The 21,553-nt window shown below is 48.9% G+C and overlaps 1 pseudogene; it reads left to right on the forward strand.

Moving 5' to 3' along the window:
* LOC129785688 (hydrocephalus-inducing protein homolog) overlaps positions 1-21,332 on the forward strand; it is a 90,584-nt pseudogene extending 69,252 nt beyond the window's left edge.
* Positions 21,333-21,553: the final 221 nt, after the last annotated feature.

Below are 21,553 nucleotides of genomic sequence, written 5' to 3' on the forward strand. Positions count from 1 at the left end.
CCACCAAGTCAGCCCATGATCCTGCCAACACTACCAACCCAAATGGAATCCAAAGAACGATCATAACCTGATATGAAAAATTAGACATTTTTCAAAGTCAAATTTAAAGTCTTTGGGTCACAGTTGATAATCTTCCATGGAATAGGTGCTTTCTTCACTCGAGTATAATGGATCCAAGCATCCGATTCTGCTATCTTGATAGCCGTAAAAGTGGTTAACAGTACTTGGAAAGGTGCTTTCCAACGTTCCTGTAAAGGTTCAGAGGTCCAGGTCTTCACATAGACATAATCTCCTGGTTGGAAATCATGCACTGAATTTTCCAGGGATAAAGGTCTATTCCAAATTACTGCACTCCGAATTGCAGCCGGAGTTTTTCCTAGAGAAAGCAAATAGTTATATACATCCTGCTTTCCTTTTACATGTACGTTTGGATTTGGTTCTGGAGACTCATATGGTTTTCCATATAATAATTCATAAGGACTGAGTGAGGTTCCACTCTTTGGCTGTACCCTGATTCGTAATAATGCCAATGGAAGCGCCTGAGGCCACTTTAGACTGGTTTCTTGACAAATTTTACTTATTTGTCGTTTCAAAGTTTGATTCATCCTTTCCACTTTCCCACTAGATTGGGGTCTCCAAGATAAATGTAGGTCACAATTAATACCCAATACTTTGCTAACACTTTGGACTACTTCAGCAACAAAGTGTGGACCTCTGTCAGAAGAAATTCCAATAGGAACTCCAAATCTCGGAATTATTTCTTGTAATAACCACTTCACCACTTCTTTTGCTTGTGTAGTGCGACAGGGAAGGGCTTCAGGCCATCCTGTAAAAGTATCAACCCCTACCAGGATGTACTGGTACCCATTTTGTCTAGGCAGCTCTGAAAATTCTACTTGCCAATAATCTCCAGGTTCTACACCAGATTTCAGTCTACCCATTTGAACCTTTTTCTTAATCATTGGATTATTTTTCAAACATACCTCACACTTTGCAGTTACCATTTTAGCTATTCCCAACATCTTAACTGATATTACTTGTTTTCGTAAAGATGTTACTAAGGCTTCTGCTCCCCAGTGACATTCCTGATGTCTCGTTTGAATTATCTCTCTCATCACAAGAGGTGGAATTACTACCTGTCCATTAGGAGTTACCCACCATCCCGCTAAGTTTTTCTTAGCATTTAATAACGGACTCAGTTTGTCATCTTCCTCTGAATATCTCGGGTTTTCCCTAGGAAGGGTTACTGTTTTAGAAGGAATTATTGCCATTTGCAATGCTTGTTTCTTTGCTACCTTTTTTGCTGTTCTATCAGCTAAATTATTCCCAGCTATTATTTTTGTATTCCAAATCTGGTGTGCCTTACAGTGCATGATTGCTACTTGATCTGGCTTTTGAACTGCTTGCAATAATCATAAAATTTCTGTTTGATGCTTAATGTTTGATCCTTGAGAGGACAATAACCCCCTCTCTTTCCACAAAGCTCCATGGACATGCACTACCCCAAAGGCATATTTTGAATCAGTCCAAATATTTACTCTCTTTTCTTTGCTTAGTTCTAAGGCTCGAATTAAAGCGATGAGTTCCGCCTTTTGGGCTGATGTGGTACTCGCCAATGCTCCTGCTTCTATAACTGTAGTCTCTGTTGTTACCGCATATCCGGCGTATCGGACTCCTTGTTCCATGAAGCTGCGTCCATCACTATACAGTTCCCAGTCTGGTCGCTCCAGTGGTACATCCTTCAGATCTTCACGACTGGAATAAACATACTAGATGGCAGCCAAGCAATCATGCTCCAGTTGTCCTTCTTCCTGTATGGAACTTAAAAACACTGCAGGATTTACCAGGTTAGTTGTCTTTAGAATCACATCATCCTGTTCAGTCAGTACTACCTGGTACTTCATCATTTGGCTGGGAGACAGCCAGTGTCCCCCCTTCTGTTCTAGGACAGTTATCACCATGTGTGGGACATAGACTGTTATTGTTCTTCCCAAAGTCAATTTCCGAGCTTCTTGTATGAGCATCACTGTTGCTACCACTGCTCGAAGGCAGTTTGGCCACCCTCTACTCACTGTGTCCAGTTGTTTAGAGAAATATCCGACTGGTCGTTTCCAGCTTCCTATCCTCTGGGTTAACACGCCTGGTGCAAGGTGTTGCCTTTCATGAACAAACAACTGGAAATCTTTGGTTGGATCCGGCAGTCCCAAGGCAGGTGCAGACATTGAGCCACGTTTCAACTCTACAAAAGCCTTTTGTTGTTGTGGGCCCCATGCAAAGGGAGGGTTCTTTTGGGCCTCGTACAGCGGTTTAGCTATTAGCCCATAGTTCATGATCCAAAGGCGACACCACCCAGTCATTCCCAAAAATGCTCTGAGTTCATGAATATTTCTTGGCTCAGGTATACCACAAATAGCTTCTTTGCGATCTTTTCCTAATTGTCGTTGTCCTTTTGAAATCTCAAAGCCCAGATATATCACAGTCTGGCAGGCTGTCTGGGCTTTCTTCCTGGACACTTCGTATCCATTTAGTCCCAGGAAATTCAGGAGGTCGATAGTCACCTGTATACAGGTAAGTCTTTCTTCTGTAGCAATCAATATGTCATCCACATATTGTAAAAGTAAATGCCCAGCTCTTGATTTATCCTGTTTCCACATTTCAAATTCCTTTGCTAATTGATTTCCAAAGATAGTTGGACTGTTTTTAAATCCTTGGGGTAATCTAGTCCATGTCAACTGCATCTTTCGCCCGGTTTGAGGATTTTCCCATTCAAAAGCAAACAGTTTTCTGCTTTCTTTTTCCAAAGGTATACAAAAGAAAGCATCTTTTAAATCAAGCACTGTAAACCGTTGATAAGTGTCCCTTAATGCTGTTAACAGTGTATAAGGGTTTGCTACTACAGGATAAATATCCTTAACTAGTTGATTTACTGCTCTCAAATCTTGTACCAGCCTATATTCACCCGAGGGTTTTCTGACTGGTAAGATAGGAGTCTTATACTCAGATTCACATTCTTCCAAAATGTTATACTCCAAAAATTTATCACTCAATTTCTTCAATTCCTGTCTCACTTCCGATTTGATTGGATATTGTTTAATTCTCACTGTTCCTGCGCCTTCCTTCAAATCTATTTTAACAGGCTCTGCTAGCTTCGATTTACCAGGAATATCTGTTTCCCATACAGTAGGGATCACTGCCAAATCCACCTCCTGTGGAATTTCTTGTTCCTTTACTCTTTCTTGTATCATCAAGATTTCTCCCGTTTTTGACTCGGGTATTTTCAAGAAAAGTTCTCCTTCATCAAAAACAATTTGTGCATTTAATTTAGACAACAAATCTCTTCCTAACAAGGGTATCGGACATTCTGGTACATACAAGAATTCATGTGTGATTATCTTATTTCCAAATTTCAAATCTAGGTGTTGTAGGAATGGCCTGGTTCTCTTCTTTCCCTGTTGCTCCTATTATATTGGCTGGTTTTGTTCCTATTTTTCCTTTACATGTATTTAATACCGAAAATGTCGCTCCTGTATCTACTAAAAATTTAACTTCTTTATCTCCCAGCTAAATCTTAACCAGAGGTTCAGCTGGGTTCCCTCCGGTCCCCTTCAGTCGTCTAAAATCATTATCTTGGCAAGGTCGTGAGAAACACTCTTGTTTCTAGGGCAATCCTTTTTCCAATGTCCTTCCTCTCTACACAAAGCACACTGATTTACTCCTAAGGGGGTATTAAATTTCCGATGGCCACAGTGCATACAACCTCCCCTCCCATTAAATCCTCGTCCTCTTCCTCTGCCCCTTCCTCTGTCTACCGTTCCTGTCATTACTGCCAATAAATCTGTTCTCCTTGATTTTCTTTCTTCTCTTTCTCTGTTGTTATATACCCTCCATGCGACTTCCAGCATTGTATTCAAACTCCTTGAATTCTCTCCCTCCAGTTTCTGGAGTTTTTTCCTTATATCTGGTGCCGATTGCCCCATAAAAATCAAAGCCAGTTGCATTTGTGCTGCCTCTGTTTCCACTCTCAAATCAGTATGTTTTCTGGCAGCTTCCTTTAATCGTTCCCAAAATGCTGAGGGAGATTCATTTTTATCTTGTCTTACTTCATATAATTTAGACCAATTCAGAGATTTAGGCATGGCATGTCTAATCCCATATAAAACCCATTTCTGATACCGTCTCAGTCTTTCTCTATGTGTTACATTATTTGGATCCCACTGCGGATCCCCAGATGGAAAATTCTGTTCTATTGTTCCACCTGTAATTCCACTCATCACATCCAACTCTGCCTGAGCTTTACCAGCTTTTAATACCGTTTGCTTCTCTGTATCATCTAACACATTATCCAGGATCACCTGTAAATCATTCCAGTCTGGATTCTGTGTTCTAGTTATAGTATCTGCCACCTTGCCCACTTTTTCAGGATCTTCTCTATAATTTCCTGCTGCCTGCTTCCAAGTCATCAAATCCATAGCTGTAAAAGGTACTTTCACATAGACCGGTCCATCACTACCAACTCCCTGTCGCAGGGGAGCTATAGTCTGTGTCTGTTGCCGAGTTCTCCGTGAAACAGGAGTATGAATTACAATCTCCGATAATCTCTCTTCCACATCTCCTGTTCCACTGCTATCCGGTTCAATCGCCTGTTCTCGTGCCCTAGATTCTCGACCCTGATTCCTTTCTCTCCTAAGAGGGGATATATCTAATTCTGGTCCATCATCACTCTCAGTGACAATCTTTTTCTTTAAACAACCTTTCCCGATCTCACAAGTTGAGCAACACCTTTTTACTTTCTTGTTATCAGCAGTTACAGCCATCACAAAATTATCTCCATCAGTTAACTTGCATTCATCCTGCCAGTCTTTTCTCTGTCTCAGGTAAAAGAACAAATCCACGTATGGCATTTCACTCCATTTCCCTTCCCTTTTACAGTATAACATTAACTGCAGAACAGTATTATAATTCAGTGTTCCATTTATGGGCCACTTTTCCTGATTTTCCAATGTATACAGAGGCCACCAATTATTACAATACTCAATCATCTGGCTTTTTGGCAAATCCTCATATAAATCTCCCCAATGTGCCAATAAACATCCCAATGGAGAATTTTTCGGGATTTTATCATTTACAGCAAGATTACGCATGCTTTTACTTTTAAACAACCGAGTTAACTTAGATGCCATGGTATAATCACTCACAGTACAATACACAATTATTCAACTCTGTCTCCCCGATCCGCGGATCCACGCTCCACACTCGCTTTCGTGCTTAATTGCACGTCTCACCCTTACAGCCACACTCACACTTTTCCACAATTGTTACTTTAAACAAAGACATAAAACACAATATTATACACTTCTTAATTCTCTTCTCGATACACAGACACAATAAACAATTCTGTATCAGAAGAAAAACCCCTCCTAACTTCTTGTTAGAGGCACTACCTTAGAGAACACTATAGCATGTAGGTTCTCTTGTTTCCACTTTTGTCCAACCCTGCAATAGCTTTCGCTTATGTCTTACGGGCAGGCGCCTAGGCTTCCTCTTCCACAAGGATCCTTTAGTCCAACCCTGCGCAGCTTTCACCGCGTCTGACAGGCAGACTTACTCAGTGAGACTCAAACCCACTGGTGGGTCTCCAACCCACTCCTTACCATACACTTATAGTGGGACTCCTACCCACTTACTACAATTACAAGAAGAAGTGTCTTACCAAAATCCAGGGAACGTCGCGAAGAGCCTTACGGATCGGGGATCGATGGGTATCCCCGAGAAATCCTCGGTGCCGGCTGGAACCGATCAGGTCCCCGACTCCTCCGGTCTCCTTCCGCGAGGTCCCATCTGGGTCGCCAAAACTGTTACCGAAATCTCGGAATGAAGAACTTATCAACACCAAAGCAGACTTTTCTTTATGGACGGCCGGGTGCGTGAGTGAGTCCCCTCACGATCGACGCACACCATGGTTCAAAATCATACACCTTGTATAGAACTGATTCATACATATTCATTAAATATCCATGCATAATCGTAAGATTTCCCATAAATCATTAACATACTCTCCTCCCATACCCGATTCTGCGCAGTAAAGGTTAGAAAGGTCCGGAAATGGGTCTGGGGTACGATTTGGGTAGGTGGTATGTGAGTCGGTGGTCTCGATCTCCCCCTGCCGGAATTACCTGCCACTTGAGGTAACTGTTTCTTGGCCGGCAACTATGGGTTGCTTCACTCGACTCTCCCCAGTTCACATAAATTCTCATTTTGACATGTTAGTACATCCTCCTAGGTTGCATATAAACAATCATCTCAAATCTTAAGTCTGTTATCTAAGTTCTAAACATTCCTACTAGGTGATTCTGACCAATTCCTCCGGCCTTGGTACGGGGCTGTACAGAGGATCTTCTATAGCCGCTTTTTACTATAACTATAAGTTTCATTAAAATATATTTTCTTATCCTCTTATATTTCTATTACATGATTGATTTTATAAAATCAAATAATCAATCAAATAAAGTCAATCAATCTTAACTTCTTAGCAAATCTATAACAGCAGGGGGACCTAAGCCAAAACCTGAGCTAGAATTCAGGCACTTTAGGCTGCTCCAGTGGTTCAAGAAAGGCTTCAGACTGAAAGATCCTGCACTATGCCATCTTAGCAGACTTAAGGAAGAAACTCAGCATCCTGGAGTTCAGCTGTAAGCCTTGTGGTCTCAGTTGCCTTTGCAGCAAGGGGTATGTGTGTTAGCAGTACACTTAGAGCTTATCTGGTTTCAGTAGCGAGGAGGCTGGTTTTCCGTAACTGCTCAGTATGCTTCAGGTGGGGCGTCTTTACAAAGCTGAGCTCTTGGTTTGATGGTGGGAACAGGTGAGTGCTGCTCTCTGGAGACCGTAAAGCCCCGTCTTAACAAGGCGCTGCTGCAGGCGGTGAGCCCTGGAGCACCCCGGTACGGAGCCCTACGTTAGGCGCAGGTGGTGGCTGAGATGCTCTGCCTGCTTGAGGCAGCGCTCGGGTGCGCGTGTCGCTGTCAGCAGGCTGCTGGGGTATCGCTGTCAGCAGGCTGCTCTGCCTTGCTTGGGCTCATACTTCTCAGCTCCTGTGCGGTCGTCTCCGATTGCAGCGATACAGACAGCAGATTTTTCTCTCCGGCTCTGTTTTGTGAGCTTTGTGCCTTCTCTGAATGGATTTCAAAGCTCGTTTAAGTGCATGGGAAGGAATTCAGAAATCATGTTTTATATGCAGCATCACTTTCTGAGGGTGCAAACTGATTGCTAAGTTACAAACCAGCCCAAGGGCTCCGTCAGAAGTTAGAAACCAGCCGCAAAGTTGATCTGCTGAGGGAAGAGAAGGGTCCCGTATCTTCTCGCGGAGCATCTAGTGCTGGTGCCACCCAGCCCGGAGTCAGGGACTGGCTCTGAGGCTGCCTGGAAAGTCCAGGCGAACCGAAGGAATTCTGTACTGACATGGCAACCTCTCCCCAGGCCGTGAGACCAGGCTGCCCCTGCGCATCAAAGGGAGCGGCATAGGGCCCCAGCTGCGCTTCAGCTTTGACCAGCTGGACATCGGGAAGGTTTTTGTTGCGTCAGCCCCCAGCTACGAGGTGAGCAGTGGGGCTTGCTGGGGTTGGGGTGGATCCTGATGGCCCCTGGGGCAGCAGTGAGCTTTGTGCACCTGCTGGATTTCTGGCAACACAGGCAGTTATGTGCACGCATTATTTGATGTAAGTTAAATGTGGGAGTTTTTGCAGAATCTGGATAGTTTTGATGGGGTCTGAAAGGTGTGTATGTTGTCCACAAAGCCCCGATCCCTGCGTTTTGGCAACCTCCCTTTGAGACCAGCTGGGAGGCTTCATGCAGAAAATCCAGCCCTTGACACATGATAGCAACACCGGGTCAAAAAGGTCAGGATCCAGAGGCTTTTGTTTCAGCCCTAGATGCACTGCGCCCTGGTACCCTGGCAGTTAAAAAGCAGCTGGAACAAAGGTGTTGTGTTCCGACTCGAGTCCGTTGCAAACACCTTTCAGTGAAGCGCAACTTGCTGGATCCTGGCGCCGGAGGGAAGCCGGGCAGCCTCCCCGCGCAGAGCTGCCCGCGCAGGCACCGGGAGCGCTGTCCCTGCTGAGCAGCCTCCTGCCACCCTTCAGACCTGGTGGTGCCCCTCTGGCTCTATGAACAGAGCAGGGCAGTTCTGGAAATGAAGCAAAGGAGCTTTCTGGGTATTTGCCTCCCCCCGCCGATGGTGGCAAGTTTTCTCAAAAAAAAACCAACCAAAAAAACCCCCAAGATACAGCAACTGGAGGCGGTAGAAAATGAGGCAGTACATCGTGCCAGACACTTTCAAAAGCTTGACTGTTGCAGGGAAGGACACGTTAAGGTGTTTTCTTGCCAAAATATTGTGCACTGTATGTATGCATTTTTTAATGCTGATTCTTTATTGATTCTATATATATCAATGTGTTGGTTTCATTACTGGAGAAAATGTGAATAAGTAGATGATACTCCAAGTGCTGTATTAAGTAGCCAGACTGGAGGTAAACTTCAGTGTAGGATCCCTAAGTGCAATTTGTAATTAAGGTGTAAAACATATGAGTAGTTTCCAAGTTACCAGTGCAGAATTTGAATACAGGAATGTTTTCAACAGCAGCTGCAAAATTAAAAAAATAAGGGCTGTACCTCTGCTTCTGTCTCAGTTTTTCTGACAGGTTTTGCGAGGACAAAACTTAGGGAAAATAACTGCCAAGCAGGTAGATAAGTCCACAGAAATGGCCGGATTTCACCTGCAGCCTTCGGAAACTGTAGAGCTTTGCTTTGGGTAGGTTTGGTGACCACCAGTGTGCTGATACTCACAGGCAGGTGTGGGCATTTCTTGCTGAATCTCAGCAAATGCTGCAGGATTGTGTAGCTTGTTGGAGCAGTAAATAATGGTAAATTAGTAGATGATGGCTGTGAATATTTATGAAAGAGATTCTTTAGAGCAGGTGGAGCTGCTATGCCCCTCACTCTCATCCTTTCTTGACATGTCTGGTTGAGCAAAGACAAAGAGACTCTCAGATCAAAGAAAAGAATAAAATGGGCCTCACTGACGTACCCTAGCAGAGTCGGGGAGTGCTGCTGAAGCTGGTTATGGGGCTGTCCCGAGGTATTTTCTACATCCAGTAAACTTGCTGGCTGTAACGGGAGCTGAATGTGTTTTGCCCTTGGCAGGACTGGGCTCATCTGGAGCGGGAGCAGTTAGGTGACGATTCGCTGTAATGCTGCGACCGCCCTTTGCTGCTCTTTGGGGCAGGTCTGCATCGCCTTGGTGATGCTGAGCACATCCTCAGCCCTGCAAGTCCAAGCGGACTGCTCTGTGTCAGTGGAATAAACCCAGAGTGACTCTGTTTATGTGAAGTTATCACTGGGGTTTTTTGCATGCAAAAACCCAAAGGCAGAAACTGTCCTGTTGTGTTTTCTTTGGCTTCAGCCAAGCAGCAGCACACAGCTTCTTCTGCCTTTTGTAGAAGTTTAATTAGAAAACAAATCAGCCTTCTGTAAGGAAAGAAGATTCCTCATGTATTTCCATTTTGCTTTCTTGCTGCTGCAGGTGATCCTGTTTAACAAAGGAGTCATTGATGCCCCCTCCAAGTTGGTCCTTCCGGCGACCGCTCTGGGCTCCTGCTTCTCCTTTCTCCCCCAGGAGGGCATCGTTTTACCAGATGTCCTCCAAGTCATCCAGATCTCCTTCAGTTCCACCGCCCTGGGGCAGTTCACAGAAGGATTCCGGTTCAGTGCGGATGGGTCCCCTGAGCCCGTGACCTTGACCGTCAGGTGAGGAGGGTTACAGGAGCCTGGGGGGTGCCTCCACAGTAATTCCCACTGCAGACTCCTCTCCTCGAGATGGCATCTGCCTCCTTGCTTTCTGTCTTGCCTTTGTTCCAAGGACCCCTGTCCAGCCCTTATCTCTCATTCTCCAGCCCCACAACTCAAGCTGTTTGTTTCAAATGCTTTTGAGATGCCCACCCACCGGGGCAAGCCGAGCCTCCCTCTTCAGGGGGGGTTGTGCACTGGATTTAGTTCTCCAGGGAGGGAAAAACTCCCAGTTCTTTTGAGTGGAGATGAGCTGGCTGGTGGGACATGGGGCTGCAGAGGAAGGAACAGCGGTGGGAGTGCAGGTGGTTCCTCTCCTACCTTGTGCTCCTTCCTGCTCTGCGAGGACCCCGATCTCCCTTCAGAAGCACTACTGGAAGATGTGGCTGTTGCCATAAAGACTGCCCTCTTCCCCCGTTCTCTTGCAAGCTGCGCTGTTACCGGCTGTAGCGCACAGGGCTCTGGGCTGGCTGCTTGGCCGAGCCCTCTGGGCAGTCCTTCAGGTCTGACTTCCTTGGGCACAGCTCCTGTGTGCTCAGCAGAAGCGGCAGTTATTTCCCCCCTCGCTGCAAGGCTCACCCTTGGCAGTTTCCCAGTGTGAGACCCAGTTGTGGCTGGTTTGGAGGCAGTTTTCTATTGTCTTTTGGCAAGTGCTATTACGGAAAGCATGTCTGCTCCCTTTGCTCCATCCAGAGTAGGATGCTGGGGCTTGGCAGGTTAAGTCTGATTACGTGAGGTCCTTGGAGAGGGAACCTCATTGCCAGAAGGGATTTGCTACCTAACTTGTTCTCAGGAACGGATTCAGCTCCAGGAATCGAGAATTAGCATGGGATTGAAACTCCTGAAAGTCAGATTTTGAGTGCTTTTTGATTGTGCAGTCAGAAGATGCCCAAACCATAGGTGATCACTCTTTGCTTGGAAACAGACCTGACGAGGTCCTGAACGCTTGTTCTTTTGCTCTTTAGAAAGGGATGCTGGAACTGGGACACGACGGGTGAGGGCAGGTCCCTCCTGCGGGAGGCTGGGGTCTGTTCATGTGTACGAGAGACCCGGTGGCAGTCCTGTGAATAAAACTAGGAGGCACGGGTCACTGTGCTCCTTGATCTGTATTTGTTTTTTTCACCAAGAGGCAGAGCTGGCATTGATTGGCATCAACCATGAAATTAATGAATGTTGTGCAGCTTCAAGTGCTGATTTCAGTGGATGTTGGTGAGTTTTGGAGTTTGGAACCTCTCTGAATTTAGGGATGGGCGGGCTGGTGTGGTGGCTTCAGGACACTCATGTTCGGTGGTGCAAACAGTCTTGCTCTTGGATGTGTCAGCCGGTGCACTGGTAACAAGCTGATACTTTCCTCCAAGATTCCACCATCCACTGTGTAGAACTTGTGCTGCGTTTCTCAGTAGATGTCTGGGGCTCCTGTGGATTTGTGCCTGAAAATCCTGCACGCATAATGGTAGTGTGGAATAAGGTCTGAGGAAGATGTCCATATAGGCCATGGAAAGGCCAGTTCCAGCAAAGAGATACCAAAGCAGGGAACCTGTGGCTGAGAGGGCTAGTTACAATGAACCTGCTTCTGCATGGACAGCTCTGCCCGTCACATGACAGATGGGGAAACTGAGGCACAGAGCCATCACTTGTTCAGGGTCCTTCACTGGGCCAGCAGCAACCTGGGGGTGTACCCTGCCTGCCCTGGTGCCCTGAGCCACCTCAGCAGCCGCCACCTGCTGACCACGTTGCTTTGGCTGCCTCCTGTGCACAGGGATGCTGTGCCGAGCGCAGGGGTGACGGGTTGATTTGAAACCCACCGTGCTGCTGAGACCAGCTTCTATCCGTCCCGGTGGTAACGAAAGCCGAACGCTTTGCAGTTCTTTTTAACCAAGCCAGTTCCTCCTCTGCCTTTGTCCTTACAGGGGCTGTGTCATCGGACCGACTTTCCCTTTCCATGTACCTTCCCTCCATTCGGCGACGTCTCCTTTGGTGAGTGTGCCCTGGGCTTGGACCGCTGGTGGGGAGGTCTGTGCCTTACTGAAATGAAGCGCTTTGGGAGCGTCTGTCACTTGTGTTCCTCCACAGCAGCCTTCAGGGTGTTAGAACCAGGGCTGCCGCTTGCTCAGGTGGTATTTTGCTGCCGTGAGATCAAACAGGACCAAAGGAATAGAAAGTCAGTATTTTCCTGGTGCCCTCAGAGCCTGCTCAGCCCCAACCTCCCAATCCTTGGCGGCAGAATGATGGTGAAAGCCCTTGTCCCAGAAGGGCCCAGGGGATGGGGCTGCAGGAGAAGGGAGTTGGAGCCACACGCTAGCCTGTGGCTGCTCAGGGTGAACGTTCCTGTTGCAAGGCGAGGACACCACTTACCCACTTGACCTTTAGTGTGAGCTGTTAATTTGTGCTGTGAGGGCTCCTCGTTATCACCTGCCCGGTAATAAGCCCAGGCAGTAGCTCGGCATTGGTTTGGGCAGTGATGTCTCCAGAGATGTGGGCTCCTTCTCCTTCCCCAGCCGAAGCACTGCTCCACTGACGGAGCCGGTGGCTGAGCACCCAGAGCATCTCCACTGAAATGCAGATTCTGATTCTCCATCTCGAGTCTCAGAGAAAAGGCTTTGTACTGAGATGGTCTAAAGTTTACATGTGAAATCAATTGGGGATTGATTGAAGGGCCATGATCATTCTGTGCCCAGGATGCCCCTGTGGTTTCATGCGGTTCGTGGACTTTCTTGGAAATCTCAGTACTTTCCCTGAGCCACTTCCCCCTCTCCCTGCATCACCACTCGGCCACTTCTCTGCTTCCTTTTGAATAAATAGACCCACAAGAAACGCACCGGCAGAAATGCGGTTGTGTAATAGGAGATTCCTCCTACTTTAATCTGATTTCATTAACAAGGCCTTTTCAGCTGAAGGCAGCTATTGTATTTTTGCTTCTTGTCACTGTGCTGCTGGCTGTTGTCTGCATCTGGTGACTTCGGTCCCATTTGGGGCTGTGCAGTGGGTCAGTCGGTGCATGTCCTTTCTGTGCCCCACCCCCGCCTCCCTGCCGGAGTAATTGCTGGCGGTGGGCAATGGTCACTGCTGCTGGGCACAGAGGAACTATCTGCTGTGTCTGCAGGTGGTTTTCCTCCCTGTCTTTATTCAAATAGCACTTGGTAAGCAGGGCATGGGAGGTGTCTTCTGGCAGAGCTGGTGTCCGCTCCAGACCAAGCTGCGGGCTGGTGTCCTGCCTCTGCAGAACAGCCACCCCCTCACCCAGTGTGGTTGTACCACTGGTTTTCCGTTGTGGAAAGCAAGTGTCAGAGCTGAAGTGATGTCAGGCTTTGTGGGCAGTAATCAAAGGCAGTGTGGATGTGATGTCCCCGTGTGTTAGGTAAGGTGAGACACAGTTCCTGCTCATTTCTAAGGAAGCATCAGGTTTGCCTGCAGTGAGGTGGGCTGAGCTGTCATGTGCTCAGTCTGGTTGCCCAGAAACAGGAGATGCCTTAAGGGTCCTGCCTAGAGAAACTGCATTAGAGTGCAACGCATCATGTTGTAGTGCCCGGTCTCATCCTTTCTTTTCCTTACATGACAATGCCCTACTTTCGTATATTGAAAACTGGGGGAATGTTCATGGAGTTAATGGGGGATTTTACAGACTGAATTTTCAGAATAAATGCTCTGTCTGGGTGCACACTGATCAGTGAGAAAGAGTTGGGGCTGGTTTGGGGGCAGGTGAGAGAGCTCCTCAGAGGTAGAGACAGCTCTTCAGCACCAACGGCACTGCCCATTGCCAAGGAAGCAAGCTGTGCCATCCATGGAAAAAGCAACTTCAGTCACAACTCACTCCTCCCTGAGCTTCTCCATTACCTCTCATTCACACTGAAAAGAGATAAACAACAAGCACCGGTCTATCCTAACAGGAGAGTCACACCAGGAATCACGGGATAGCCGGGGACTTGACTGATATTTGTCTCACCTTCCCAGGCTTTCCTCGCACCCTGCCGTGTCGCCTCACTAACACCTCCTTGGTTCCCATGACTTTCAACCTTCGCATCCCTGGCGAAGGCTCAGGACAGCGCAGCGTCACCAGTTTTGCTCAGATATCAGACAACACTTGCCCGTCCTGGAGAAAGGGAGCCCAACATCACATCAAGCCAACTGAATTCACCATAATGCCCTGCAAGGGGACCATCCGCTCCCAAGGAGCCCTGGGTATCCAGCTATGGCACGAGCCCGGCCATACGTGCTTCAGCAGGTGGAGCTGAAGCTTCACTGGTGCGCAGGAGGGCTGTAGTGCTGCTGGCTTTGGGCATAACGCAAGTAAGAGATCGGTGTTCGTGTTAGGTTTTTGTGAGCTGGGGTACTCTGGGGCGGAGCACCGTTTTGTTTCCAAGGTTGTAAGCCAAGGATCATGTACCCTACGGTCAAGCACAGAAGCCATGCGTGTGTGTCTGAGCTGCTTAGAGCAATTTGATTTAAAGTGGGCCGAGGAAGGATGGGGACAGAAGGTGACTGTTAAAAGAAAGATGTCATTGCATAAAGTAGTTTGCTATTCTTCCCGGTCTTATCTTTCCTCTCGTGTGGAGCAGAATGGTTGCATCCACTGCAACGAGGACTGGAAAAGCTCCAGCAGCCATGAGCTGCACAGCTGCTGCTGGGCCACGTTTTGCCCTCGGCTTCCCACTGTAAAGCTGGCCTCATTCTGTGAAAGTCAACAGATTTCCTCTGGATTTATGCTGTTGTAGTCGAGAGTAAAAATTGGTCCCAGTGGCAAGTAGAACATGAATTGTGCTTTAATTTAGCTTACATATGCCCTGGTATGCAAGGCGTACTTAATAAATCGGATATCGCCAGAAGAGTTTTGTTACTCGGAAAGACAGTGGTCTACACGTGGACCAGCAGGAGAACTAAGGCAAAATATCGCTCCCTTTCCTGACCGTGGGTGAGAGCCAGAGGACACCATGCGTGGCTGACGGCTTCTGGCAGTGATTAAGTATCTGACGCTCTTCTCCTCTACCAGGTCACCCTGTGTTCCAGCACGGTGAGGCGATACGAGCTGGCGCTGGTGGTGGGCGTGGATGGTGTTGGCCAGGAGGTGTTGGCGTGCCTCTCACAGCCAGGTACCGGCGCTTTCCTTGCAGCTGGCCACCTTTCCCCGCGTACCCATGCCCAGCACGCTGCCTGGCGTGGGGTGTCCTGGCTTCAGCTCCAAATGAGAAATGTTGCTTAACGAGCTAGTTCTGCCCAGCTCGCTGTGAGCACAGCCGTGCTTTGAAAGCAGCCCATGTTGAGAGGCACCTGTGCTCAGTGCTCAGGGCCATGCCTCTGTCTTTTTTTTTTTGGTTTATTTTATTTTTAAGGGAGCAGTGATTATATTCACTATTGGCCTGTTGTCTGGGACTTGAGGAGTAATGAATCTCCAAAGGACTGCCCCTGCTTCTCCCTGCAAGCGGTGGGCTTGTGCTGGGTTGGCCCAAAATGCAGCATTTGTTTGGAAGGCGGCGAGCAGCCTGCTGAAAGCTGGGGTCTGGCTCAGTTAATGAAGGCGTGTGCAAATGGGAAAGGGGCTTACGGCAGGAGTGGTGAGGGGAAACTAGTCCTTGGTGTGGCAGGTGAGCTCAGGTTTCTCTGGTTCTCTTGAGCATGAACGTTCCCAGACTTAAGCCAAAAGCTGCAGCCACGTTCAATGCCGTTGCACCGCAGCGGGTGCCAGTTTAATGACGAGAGGGACGCAGTTCGCTGGTGCTGTTCCCTCTCCCCGGCAGAGTCACCCACTGGGTGCCTGGGCTGCAATTTTGTAAAACGAGTGGGAATGGGAAGAGTCAGTGTGTGGGCTGGTGTGTGGAGGACCCAGGCAGCTGCAGGAGCTGGGAGAGGCTGGTCACCCACTGCGAGAGGCAGGCGGTGCTGGTGCCCTCCATCGCGGGGGCAAGCGGCTGAGGTTTCAGGCAGGGCGAGAGCGGTACGGGAGAGGAGGGAGTTGCTTTTACTGAGATGCGGGAGTCTTGTTTTCCTTGAGCTTTGGGGAGCGCTGGTCCTCAGCGGGAAGGCTCCCGCAGAGCTCGTGCCTTGCTGGGACTGTGGGAGGGTCCTTGCCGGCCTCCTGGGGCAAGGGAGGGGCAAAGCTTGATGAGAGAGCACTGGGGCAGGGCACTGGGCAGCCTCTGCCACGGGAGTCTGGGGCTGCCCCTCCTTTACAAGAGGCTGTTGAGTAAGAAGAAGTTAGAGGTGATCGATTGCCGTAGAGGTAGGAAATGTCTATCTGGCAGAGACAAATGCGTTGTGTCTGTTTCATGCTGTTTGGGGAGTAAACAACTTCTACGTTCTCTCAGTGTCTCTAATTCCCTTTGGTCATCTCTTCACCCGGATGTGTCGTTCCTCCACTGCCCGTGCTCAGCCCTGTTCTGACATTTGGACGGTGCTTTCTGAAGTTCCCTTGCGAGTGGATGCTGACCCTTGTGAACGACAGCGATCTTCCAGGCTGCTATGGAGTCCTTCCTCAGGCTTGGCGTCGTGTTCGCCTCCTGCCCTCAAACGTCGTTATCGAGGGGTTTGTTAGGAAAAAAACGGGGTTTGGATAAGACCTTGCTGTTTTATATTCAAACCTAAAGTTTTGGAGAGAACGGGAAGCTACCTGAATATGAACTTCAGGAGCGGTTTGAACTCTTCAGAAAGCAGTTTTGTTCTAGTCTTTGGGGTGCTTTCAGGCAGGAGAACTTGGAGGGTTGTGAAAAGCTGCTGCAAGGAGGCCGCCAGCACCGGAGTGGGCGTTTGTGAGTGCAGCAGCTTTTGGACCCTGTGAGGATGCTAATTAGGCCCATACAAATCTTGCTCCTTGTGTTGTGCCTTTCTGCTTTCTCCTAGGGATTTTTAAAAATGTGGGTGAATTGCCGTTGTGGTGGATGTTAAGAAGCTTGGAGTTTCCTCAGAGGTCACTCTGAAGTTGTCTTTGATTCTGTCCCTTATAGGAGCACAAGGAGGATGCTGCTGTGTGGTACTCCAGCCCTGTGCCGTGTGGGATTATCCAGCCTCACAGCTCGGTAGAGATCCCGTTGACGCTGGAAGCCCAGGCGATAGGAAGGCAGGACACTGTGGCTAGTGTCTCAGTGTTTGGGAATGAAAGATACCCGCTGGTGAGTGCTAGGCGAGACGCGTGCCTTTGTGTGACTCATCTTGGTGGGGCATAAAGTGTACAGGGGTTCTGCCAGGGAAAAGGAGAACGTGACAATATGTGGCTGGTGCGGACACGGAAAGAAGGGATTCATGGCATAAGTAGCAGCTAATGCCTAGAGAAGGGTGGTGTCCTCTTAGGTGGAAATCTAAGTGTCTGAGATGGTGTTTAATTACGGACGTGTGAGGCGGGATAACAAGCCCAGTCTGAAACCCAGAGCAATTCCTGGGTCTCTCGCTCTCCTGCGTTACGAGATGAGCAGCAACCGCTGCTTCATTAGAACTCTTGTTCGGGAGCGCACGGGGACATCGCTGAATACCACTAAAGCAAGAGCGGTGTAAGAGACCGTGCTGAAATGATGATTTCTGTAAAGCTGGATTTAAGCTTTCCTGAAAGTCAGGTCCATCCCGCCTGAGAAATATCCATCATATCTCTTTGCCAAAAGCCCCAGCCAAAGACGCATGAGACTCCACACTGCTTGCATCTGGAGCACAAGCTTTTTTTTCTTTTCTTTTTTTTTCCCTACCAAGCTTGAAAAGGGGTGAGGCAAAGCATTCCTGGACTAAAGGCTCCTACAGGACATTTGCGTTCAGGCATATACAGCAGCAACAACAAAGTGTAGGCAAGAGAACGTTGTATCTGGTGTCCTGGCTTCCACTGGCTGAAATCGAGAACAAATTTAGTTAATTAAACTTTAATTTAAAAGGATACTAACTTTTGAAGCAGCTGTTTTAAAATGTCTTGTCCTCTCTCTGAGCACGGAAGGGGATATCAGAGGATTCCCGAGAACGTGAAGCTTTCTGTAACAGAAAGGAAGGCTGACATTTTGAAAACAATTGCAGGGATATAAACTTTTTATAAACCGAATTGAAACGATGATGCCAAATCCCTTGGATGCCACTGGTCATCTCAACCCTGGCTGCTGGGGGTGTGCATGTAAACCAGTCAACAGCAAGGCCAGGCAATGCAGGCTTTGCAGGGAAGTCTCAAGTTTGACAAAACAGTTGCTTGCAAACAGAAGGCATGCTTCCCCGAAAGAGGAGGGTTTCTCCCCACTGGAATAACCAGTTGTTTAAATGTCAGCTGGATTTTGAACTACAGGTACCTTGAAAAGCTTTTACGCTTGGGCTAACAATTTATAAATTGAAAGTTGACCTTACCTTAATCTTTTCTGTTTGGACGTGAACGTGTCAATGTTTTGCCCAAAGGGCGAGCATTTCAGCTGGAGAAGCGTAGCTGTGCCTAAAGAAAGGACTAGATGCGTTGCATTTTCTATAGGTCTGTCTTCTGGTTGCAGTGCAGTTCCAGTAGTTCCCTGGTAGCTGACGCACCCAAAGCTTTCTGGGCTGGCAGAAGAGCTGGCTGTCTTGTTACGTGTCCTGCGCTGGTGGCAGATCCTACCCGTACGGCTGCAAGTCTGACCTTGGGAATCGCTGCAGTGTGTTCCAGTAGAACTTCAAAGCTCGTTCTTGCCTTAGGCTGGGGTGCCCAGTGTCGATGCCTGGTCTTTACCACCGTTTCAGGCAGAACGTGGTACAGATCTTTCATCCAGGCTGTGCAGAGTCCCTCCACAGCTCCGTTGTCGGGTATTTTGTTTGCAGGTGAACGCGTGCCAGCTCCAGTCTGGCATGTGTCATCTGCATGAAGGAGCTGGTAAATCCCAGCGCTGGCGTTACTGGTGGCAGAGCTGCCATCGCTTGTTGCTGCCTTTCCCTGTGCCATGTTGCCTGTAACGCTGTTGCATGGCATTTTCCTTGTCCCTTTTAGAACCCTGTAGATGAAGGGGTAGCGTTTCTGAAGCCCTCTCCTTGGTGGTGAGGATGCGTGGTGTTAGTACACAGGCTGACAGAAGGCAGCTCTCCTGGGCATCCTCCAGATGTTGTTCCGCTCATCCCCAAAGGGCTCTGCCCTGCCTTTGCTGCTGCTGTCCCGCTGTCACCGGGAAGCTGAGCTGGCTGGCGAGGCGCAGCTCTTCCCTGCAGCTCCTCCTTCCTGGGAGCTTTGGGCAGCATCGCCCAGACATGCATCATCGTGCATGGCTTCAGTTCCTTATTTTGGAGGCCCCAGCCTTGGTAGGTGAGGTTTTTGGCTCTTAGTTGCACGCAGCAGTGCCCTGCCAAGGGATGAGCATTTCTGGATGCTGCTGCTTCTGGCTGAGTTGGGCTGGTGATTCTGACAGCGGTCAATACCACTTCCTTGAGCCAGACATCATTAAAGGTTTTACATCGTGGAAGCTGGTTTCTTTTTCGGTTAAATCGTACTCTGTGCCCTCCAGTGAATCATACGGCGTCTGGTCAGTGTTGGGAGTTCTATGCATTCAGATCCTGTTGAAGTGTTGAGGTGTTTGGAACCAGTGAAATCCACCGCAAGAGTGGACAAATTCTCGTTGTTTTTAATGATGTGGGAAGGTGGTTTAGCAAAGGGATCTGTGTTCCTCCTCCAGTAGTCTGTGCCAGTTCTGCAAGGAGAAAGCTTTTGGTTCTGACTGTCAAGAGAAAAAACACCACTTGAATGATGTAATGAATAATTAATGCCTGTTATTCATGCCATACCAGGAATACACATAAGCACACATCAGAGGCCATAACTTGCACGATCTCTGCTCTGAAGAGCCTGCTTCGCTTCTGGCTTGTGCTGGTTTTCAGAGGTGCATTTTTGGGAATGTCAGAGAAGTAACTGTCCAAGTGTCGCTGTGCAGCAGCAGCGGTCAGGGAGGTTTGGGGCAAGGCTGAGCGGCAGAAGGAGCGGGAGCAGGCACAAGGCAGAGAAAGGAGAGCTAACTGTGGAGGAGGTCTGGAAAGGAGAGCGTGGGACCCAGGGTTTCTCTGTCCCCTGAGAACGGGAGCTTGTGGCTTTCAGATGGGGTCACTCCCGAGCCTGCACTTGCCCCAGGCCTTCTGTGTCAGCCTTGCAACACTGAAAACTTCCAACAGCCGTACTTATCGCCCAGTCGAGGAGGACACTTAGAGCTGTCTCATATTTTTTAACTTCCCCTGCTTTTCTTTTTTCTTTCCTACCTGCTTCCTGGAGCAGAATATCTGTTTAGTGAGCATTGGAGAAGAACGGGTTGTCTACGTGCATCTGAGTGAGATAAATTCCAGCAGTATTGAAGTTCTACAAGATGCGTCCAAAACTCTCCACCTCTCCAATCAGGCTGTCATCCCTGCTTCCTTCTGTGTAGAGATGGTAAGTATCTGTGGGGCTATTTCCCAATGAAAATTGACTGGTCTGTAGCAGCCTGTGGCCTGATTTTTACATGCAACGTTCCCATATTGCTGTCTCGGAGAGAAAGCAAGATATTCCGTCCCAACGCAGCGAGAGGAGCCTGGCTCTGGGGGCAGTTTTAGCTGGGGCACCCCTCAGTAAAATAGACAGCTTGCATAGATGTTTGTGCAGAAATGAGTCTGGATCATCTTTACAAGTTTTCCCTCTGTTTTCTGGACGGTATTTAACGGAGAGTCGTGTCTTTGGAGCTCTGAGATCAAGAGGCCCCTGTGGCCCTTTGCTCCTGGAAGGGCATGGATTTCCCGACGCTTTCCCCATTAGGTCTGCGTTTGCTTTGTGTCAGACTGCTGTTTGTGACAGAGTCTGGGGTGTGAAGTTTGTCCTCAGCCTGCCTGTGGTGAGGTGAGTTTCACACCTGCTGGGCGCCCAACCAGCTGTGGTGTTGCACAAAAAGATAACGGTAAGGGTTGTGTAGCTACAGAGCGTGTGGGCTCCGTCGCGTTGCAGGGCATCTCGGGGGGCCAGCCGCAGGGAAAGGCCGTTGAACTGATGGAGGCTGCAGCTGACAAGCTGCGTGGCAGGAGGCGGTTGGGTCGCTGCCCTGGCAGGGGGGGGCAGGGCTGGTGCAGCCAGGGAGGGCTCCTGTGCGGACGCTGGGTGGGCTGTGCCGCTCACTGGAGGTGGGATCTGTGAGGGGCTTAAAAACAGGGTTGGGAGGAGGTTTGTTCTGCTCCACGCTAGGTGGGCTGGATTTGTGGAGCTGGTTCACCCAGGCCTGGCTCTGTGGGCTTGGTTGGGTCTGCGGGTAAAGCATCAGGCAGCGTGCGAGAGGCCAGGCTCAGCCTCCTGGGCCAAGGGGGAGGGGGGTGAATTTCCTCCTTGCTGCTTTTCCAGCTGTTTGGGGGACAACAGTAACCTCCAAGTGGGGGAGGGATTCCCAGGGCAGCTTTCTTTGAATCCACCATGAAAACCCGCTTTCCATCTGTGGCGAGAGCAAGCCACCAGGGATGGCTGGTACTGGTGTTGAAATGATGGGTTTGCATGCCTGTCGCAGGCAGTGACCCGCAGAGCTGTTCGGGTCCTGCTGTCCCGGTGCAATGCCTCCCTCCTCCCCGGGCAGCTCGCGGTGTAGCCGGGGGGCTTGCAGGGTACATCTGCCCCTCCGTTGCCTCAGGGCCCTAACCCATGGGACTGGGCAATAAAGCCTGTCGTGCTTCACCGCCATCTCTGCCAGTCCTGGGGCTGATCAGTCACTAGAGCAGTAACACGAGGCGGCTCAGGGACGGTTTCTTTCCCTGCAATAAAGACGGGCTCTGCTTGAGCAGTGGCTTGGACCAGATGGTCTCCAGAGGT

The sequence above is a fragment of the Falco peregrinus genome, chromosome 14, assembly GCF_023634155.1.
Source record: "Falco peregrinus isolate bFalPer1 chromosome 14, bFalPer1.pri, whole genome shotgun sequence".
NCBI classification, from domain to species: Eukaryota; Metazoa; Chordata; class Aves; order Falconiformes; family Falconidae; genus Falco; species Falco peregrinus.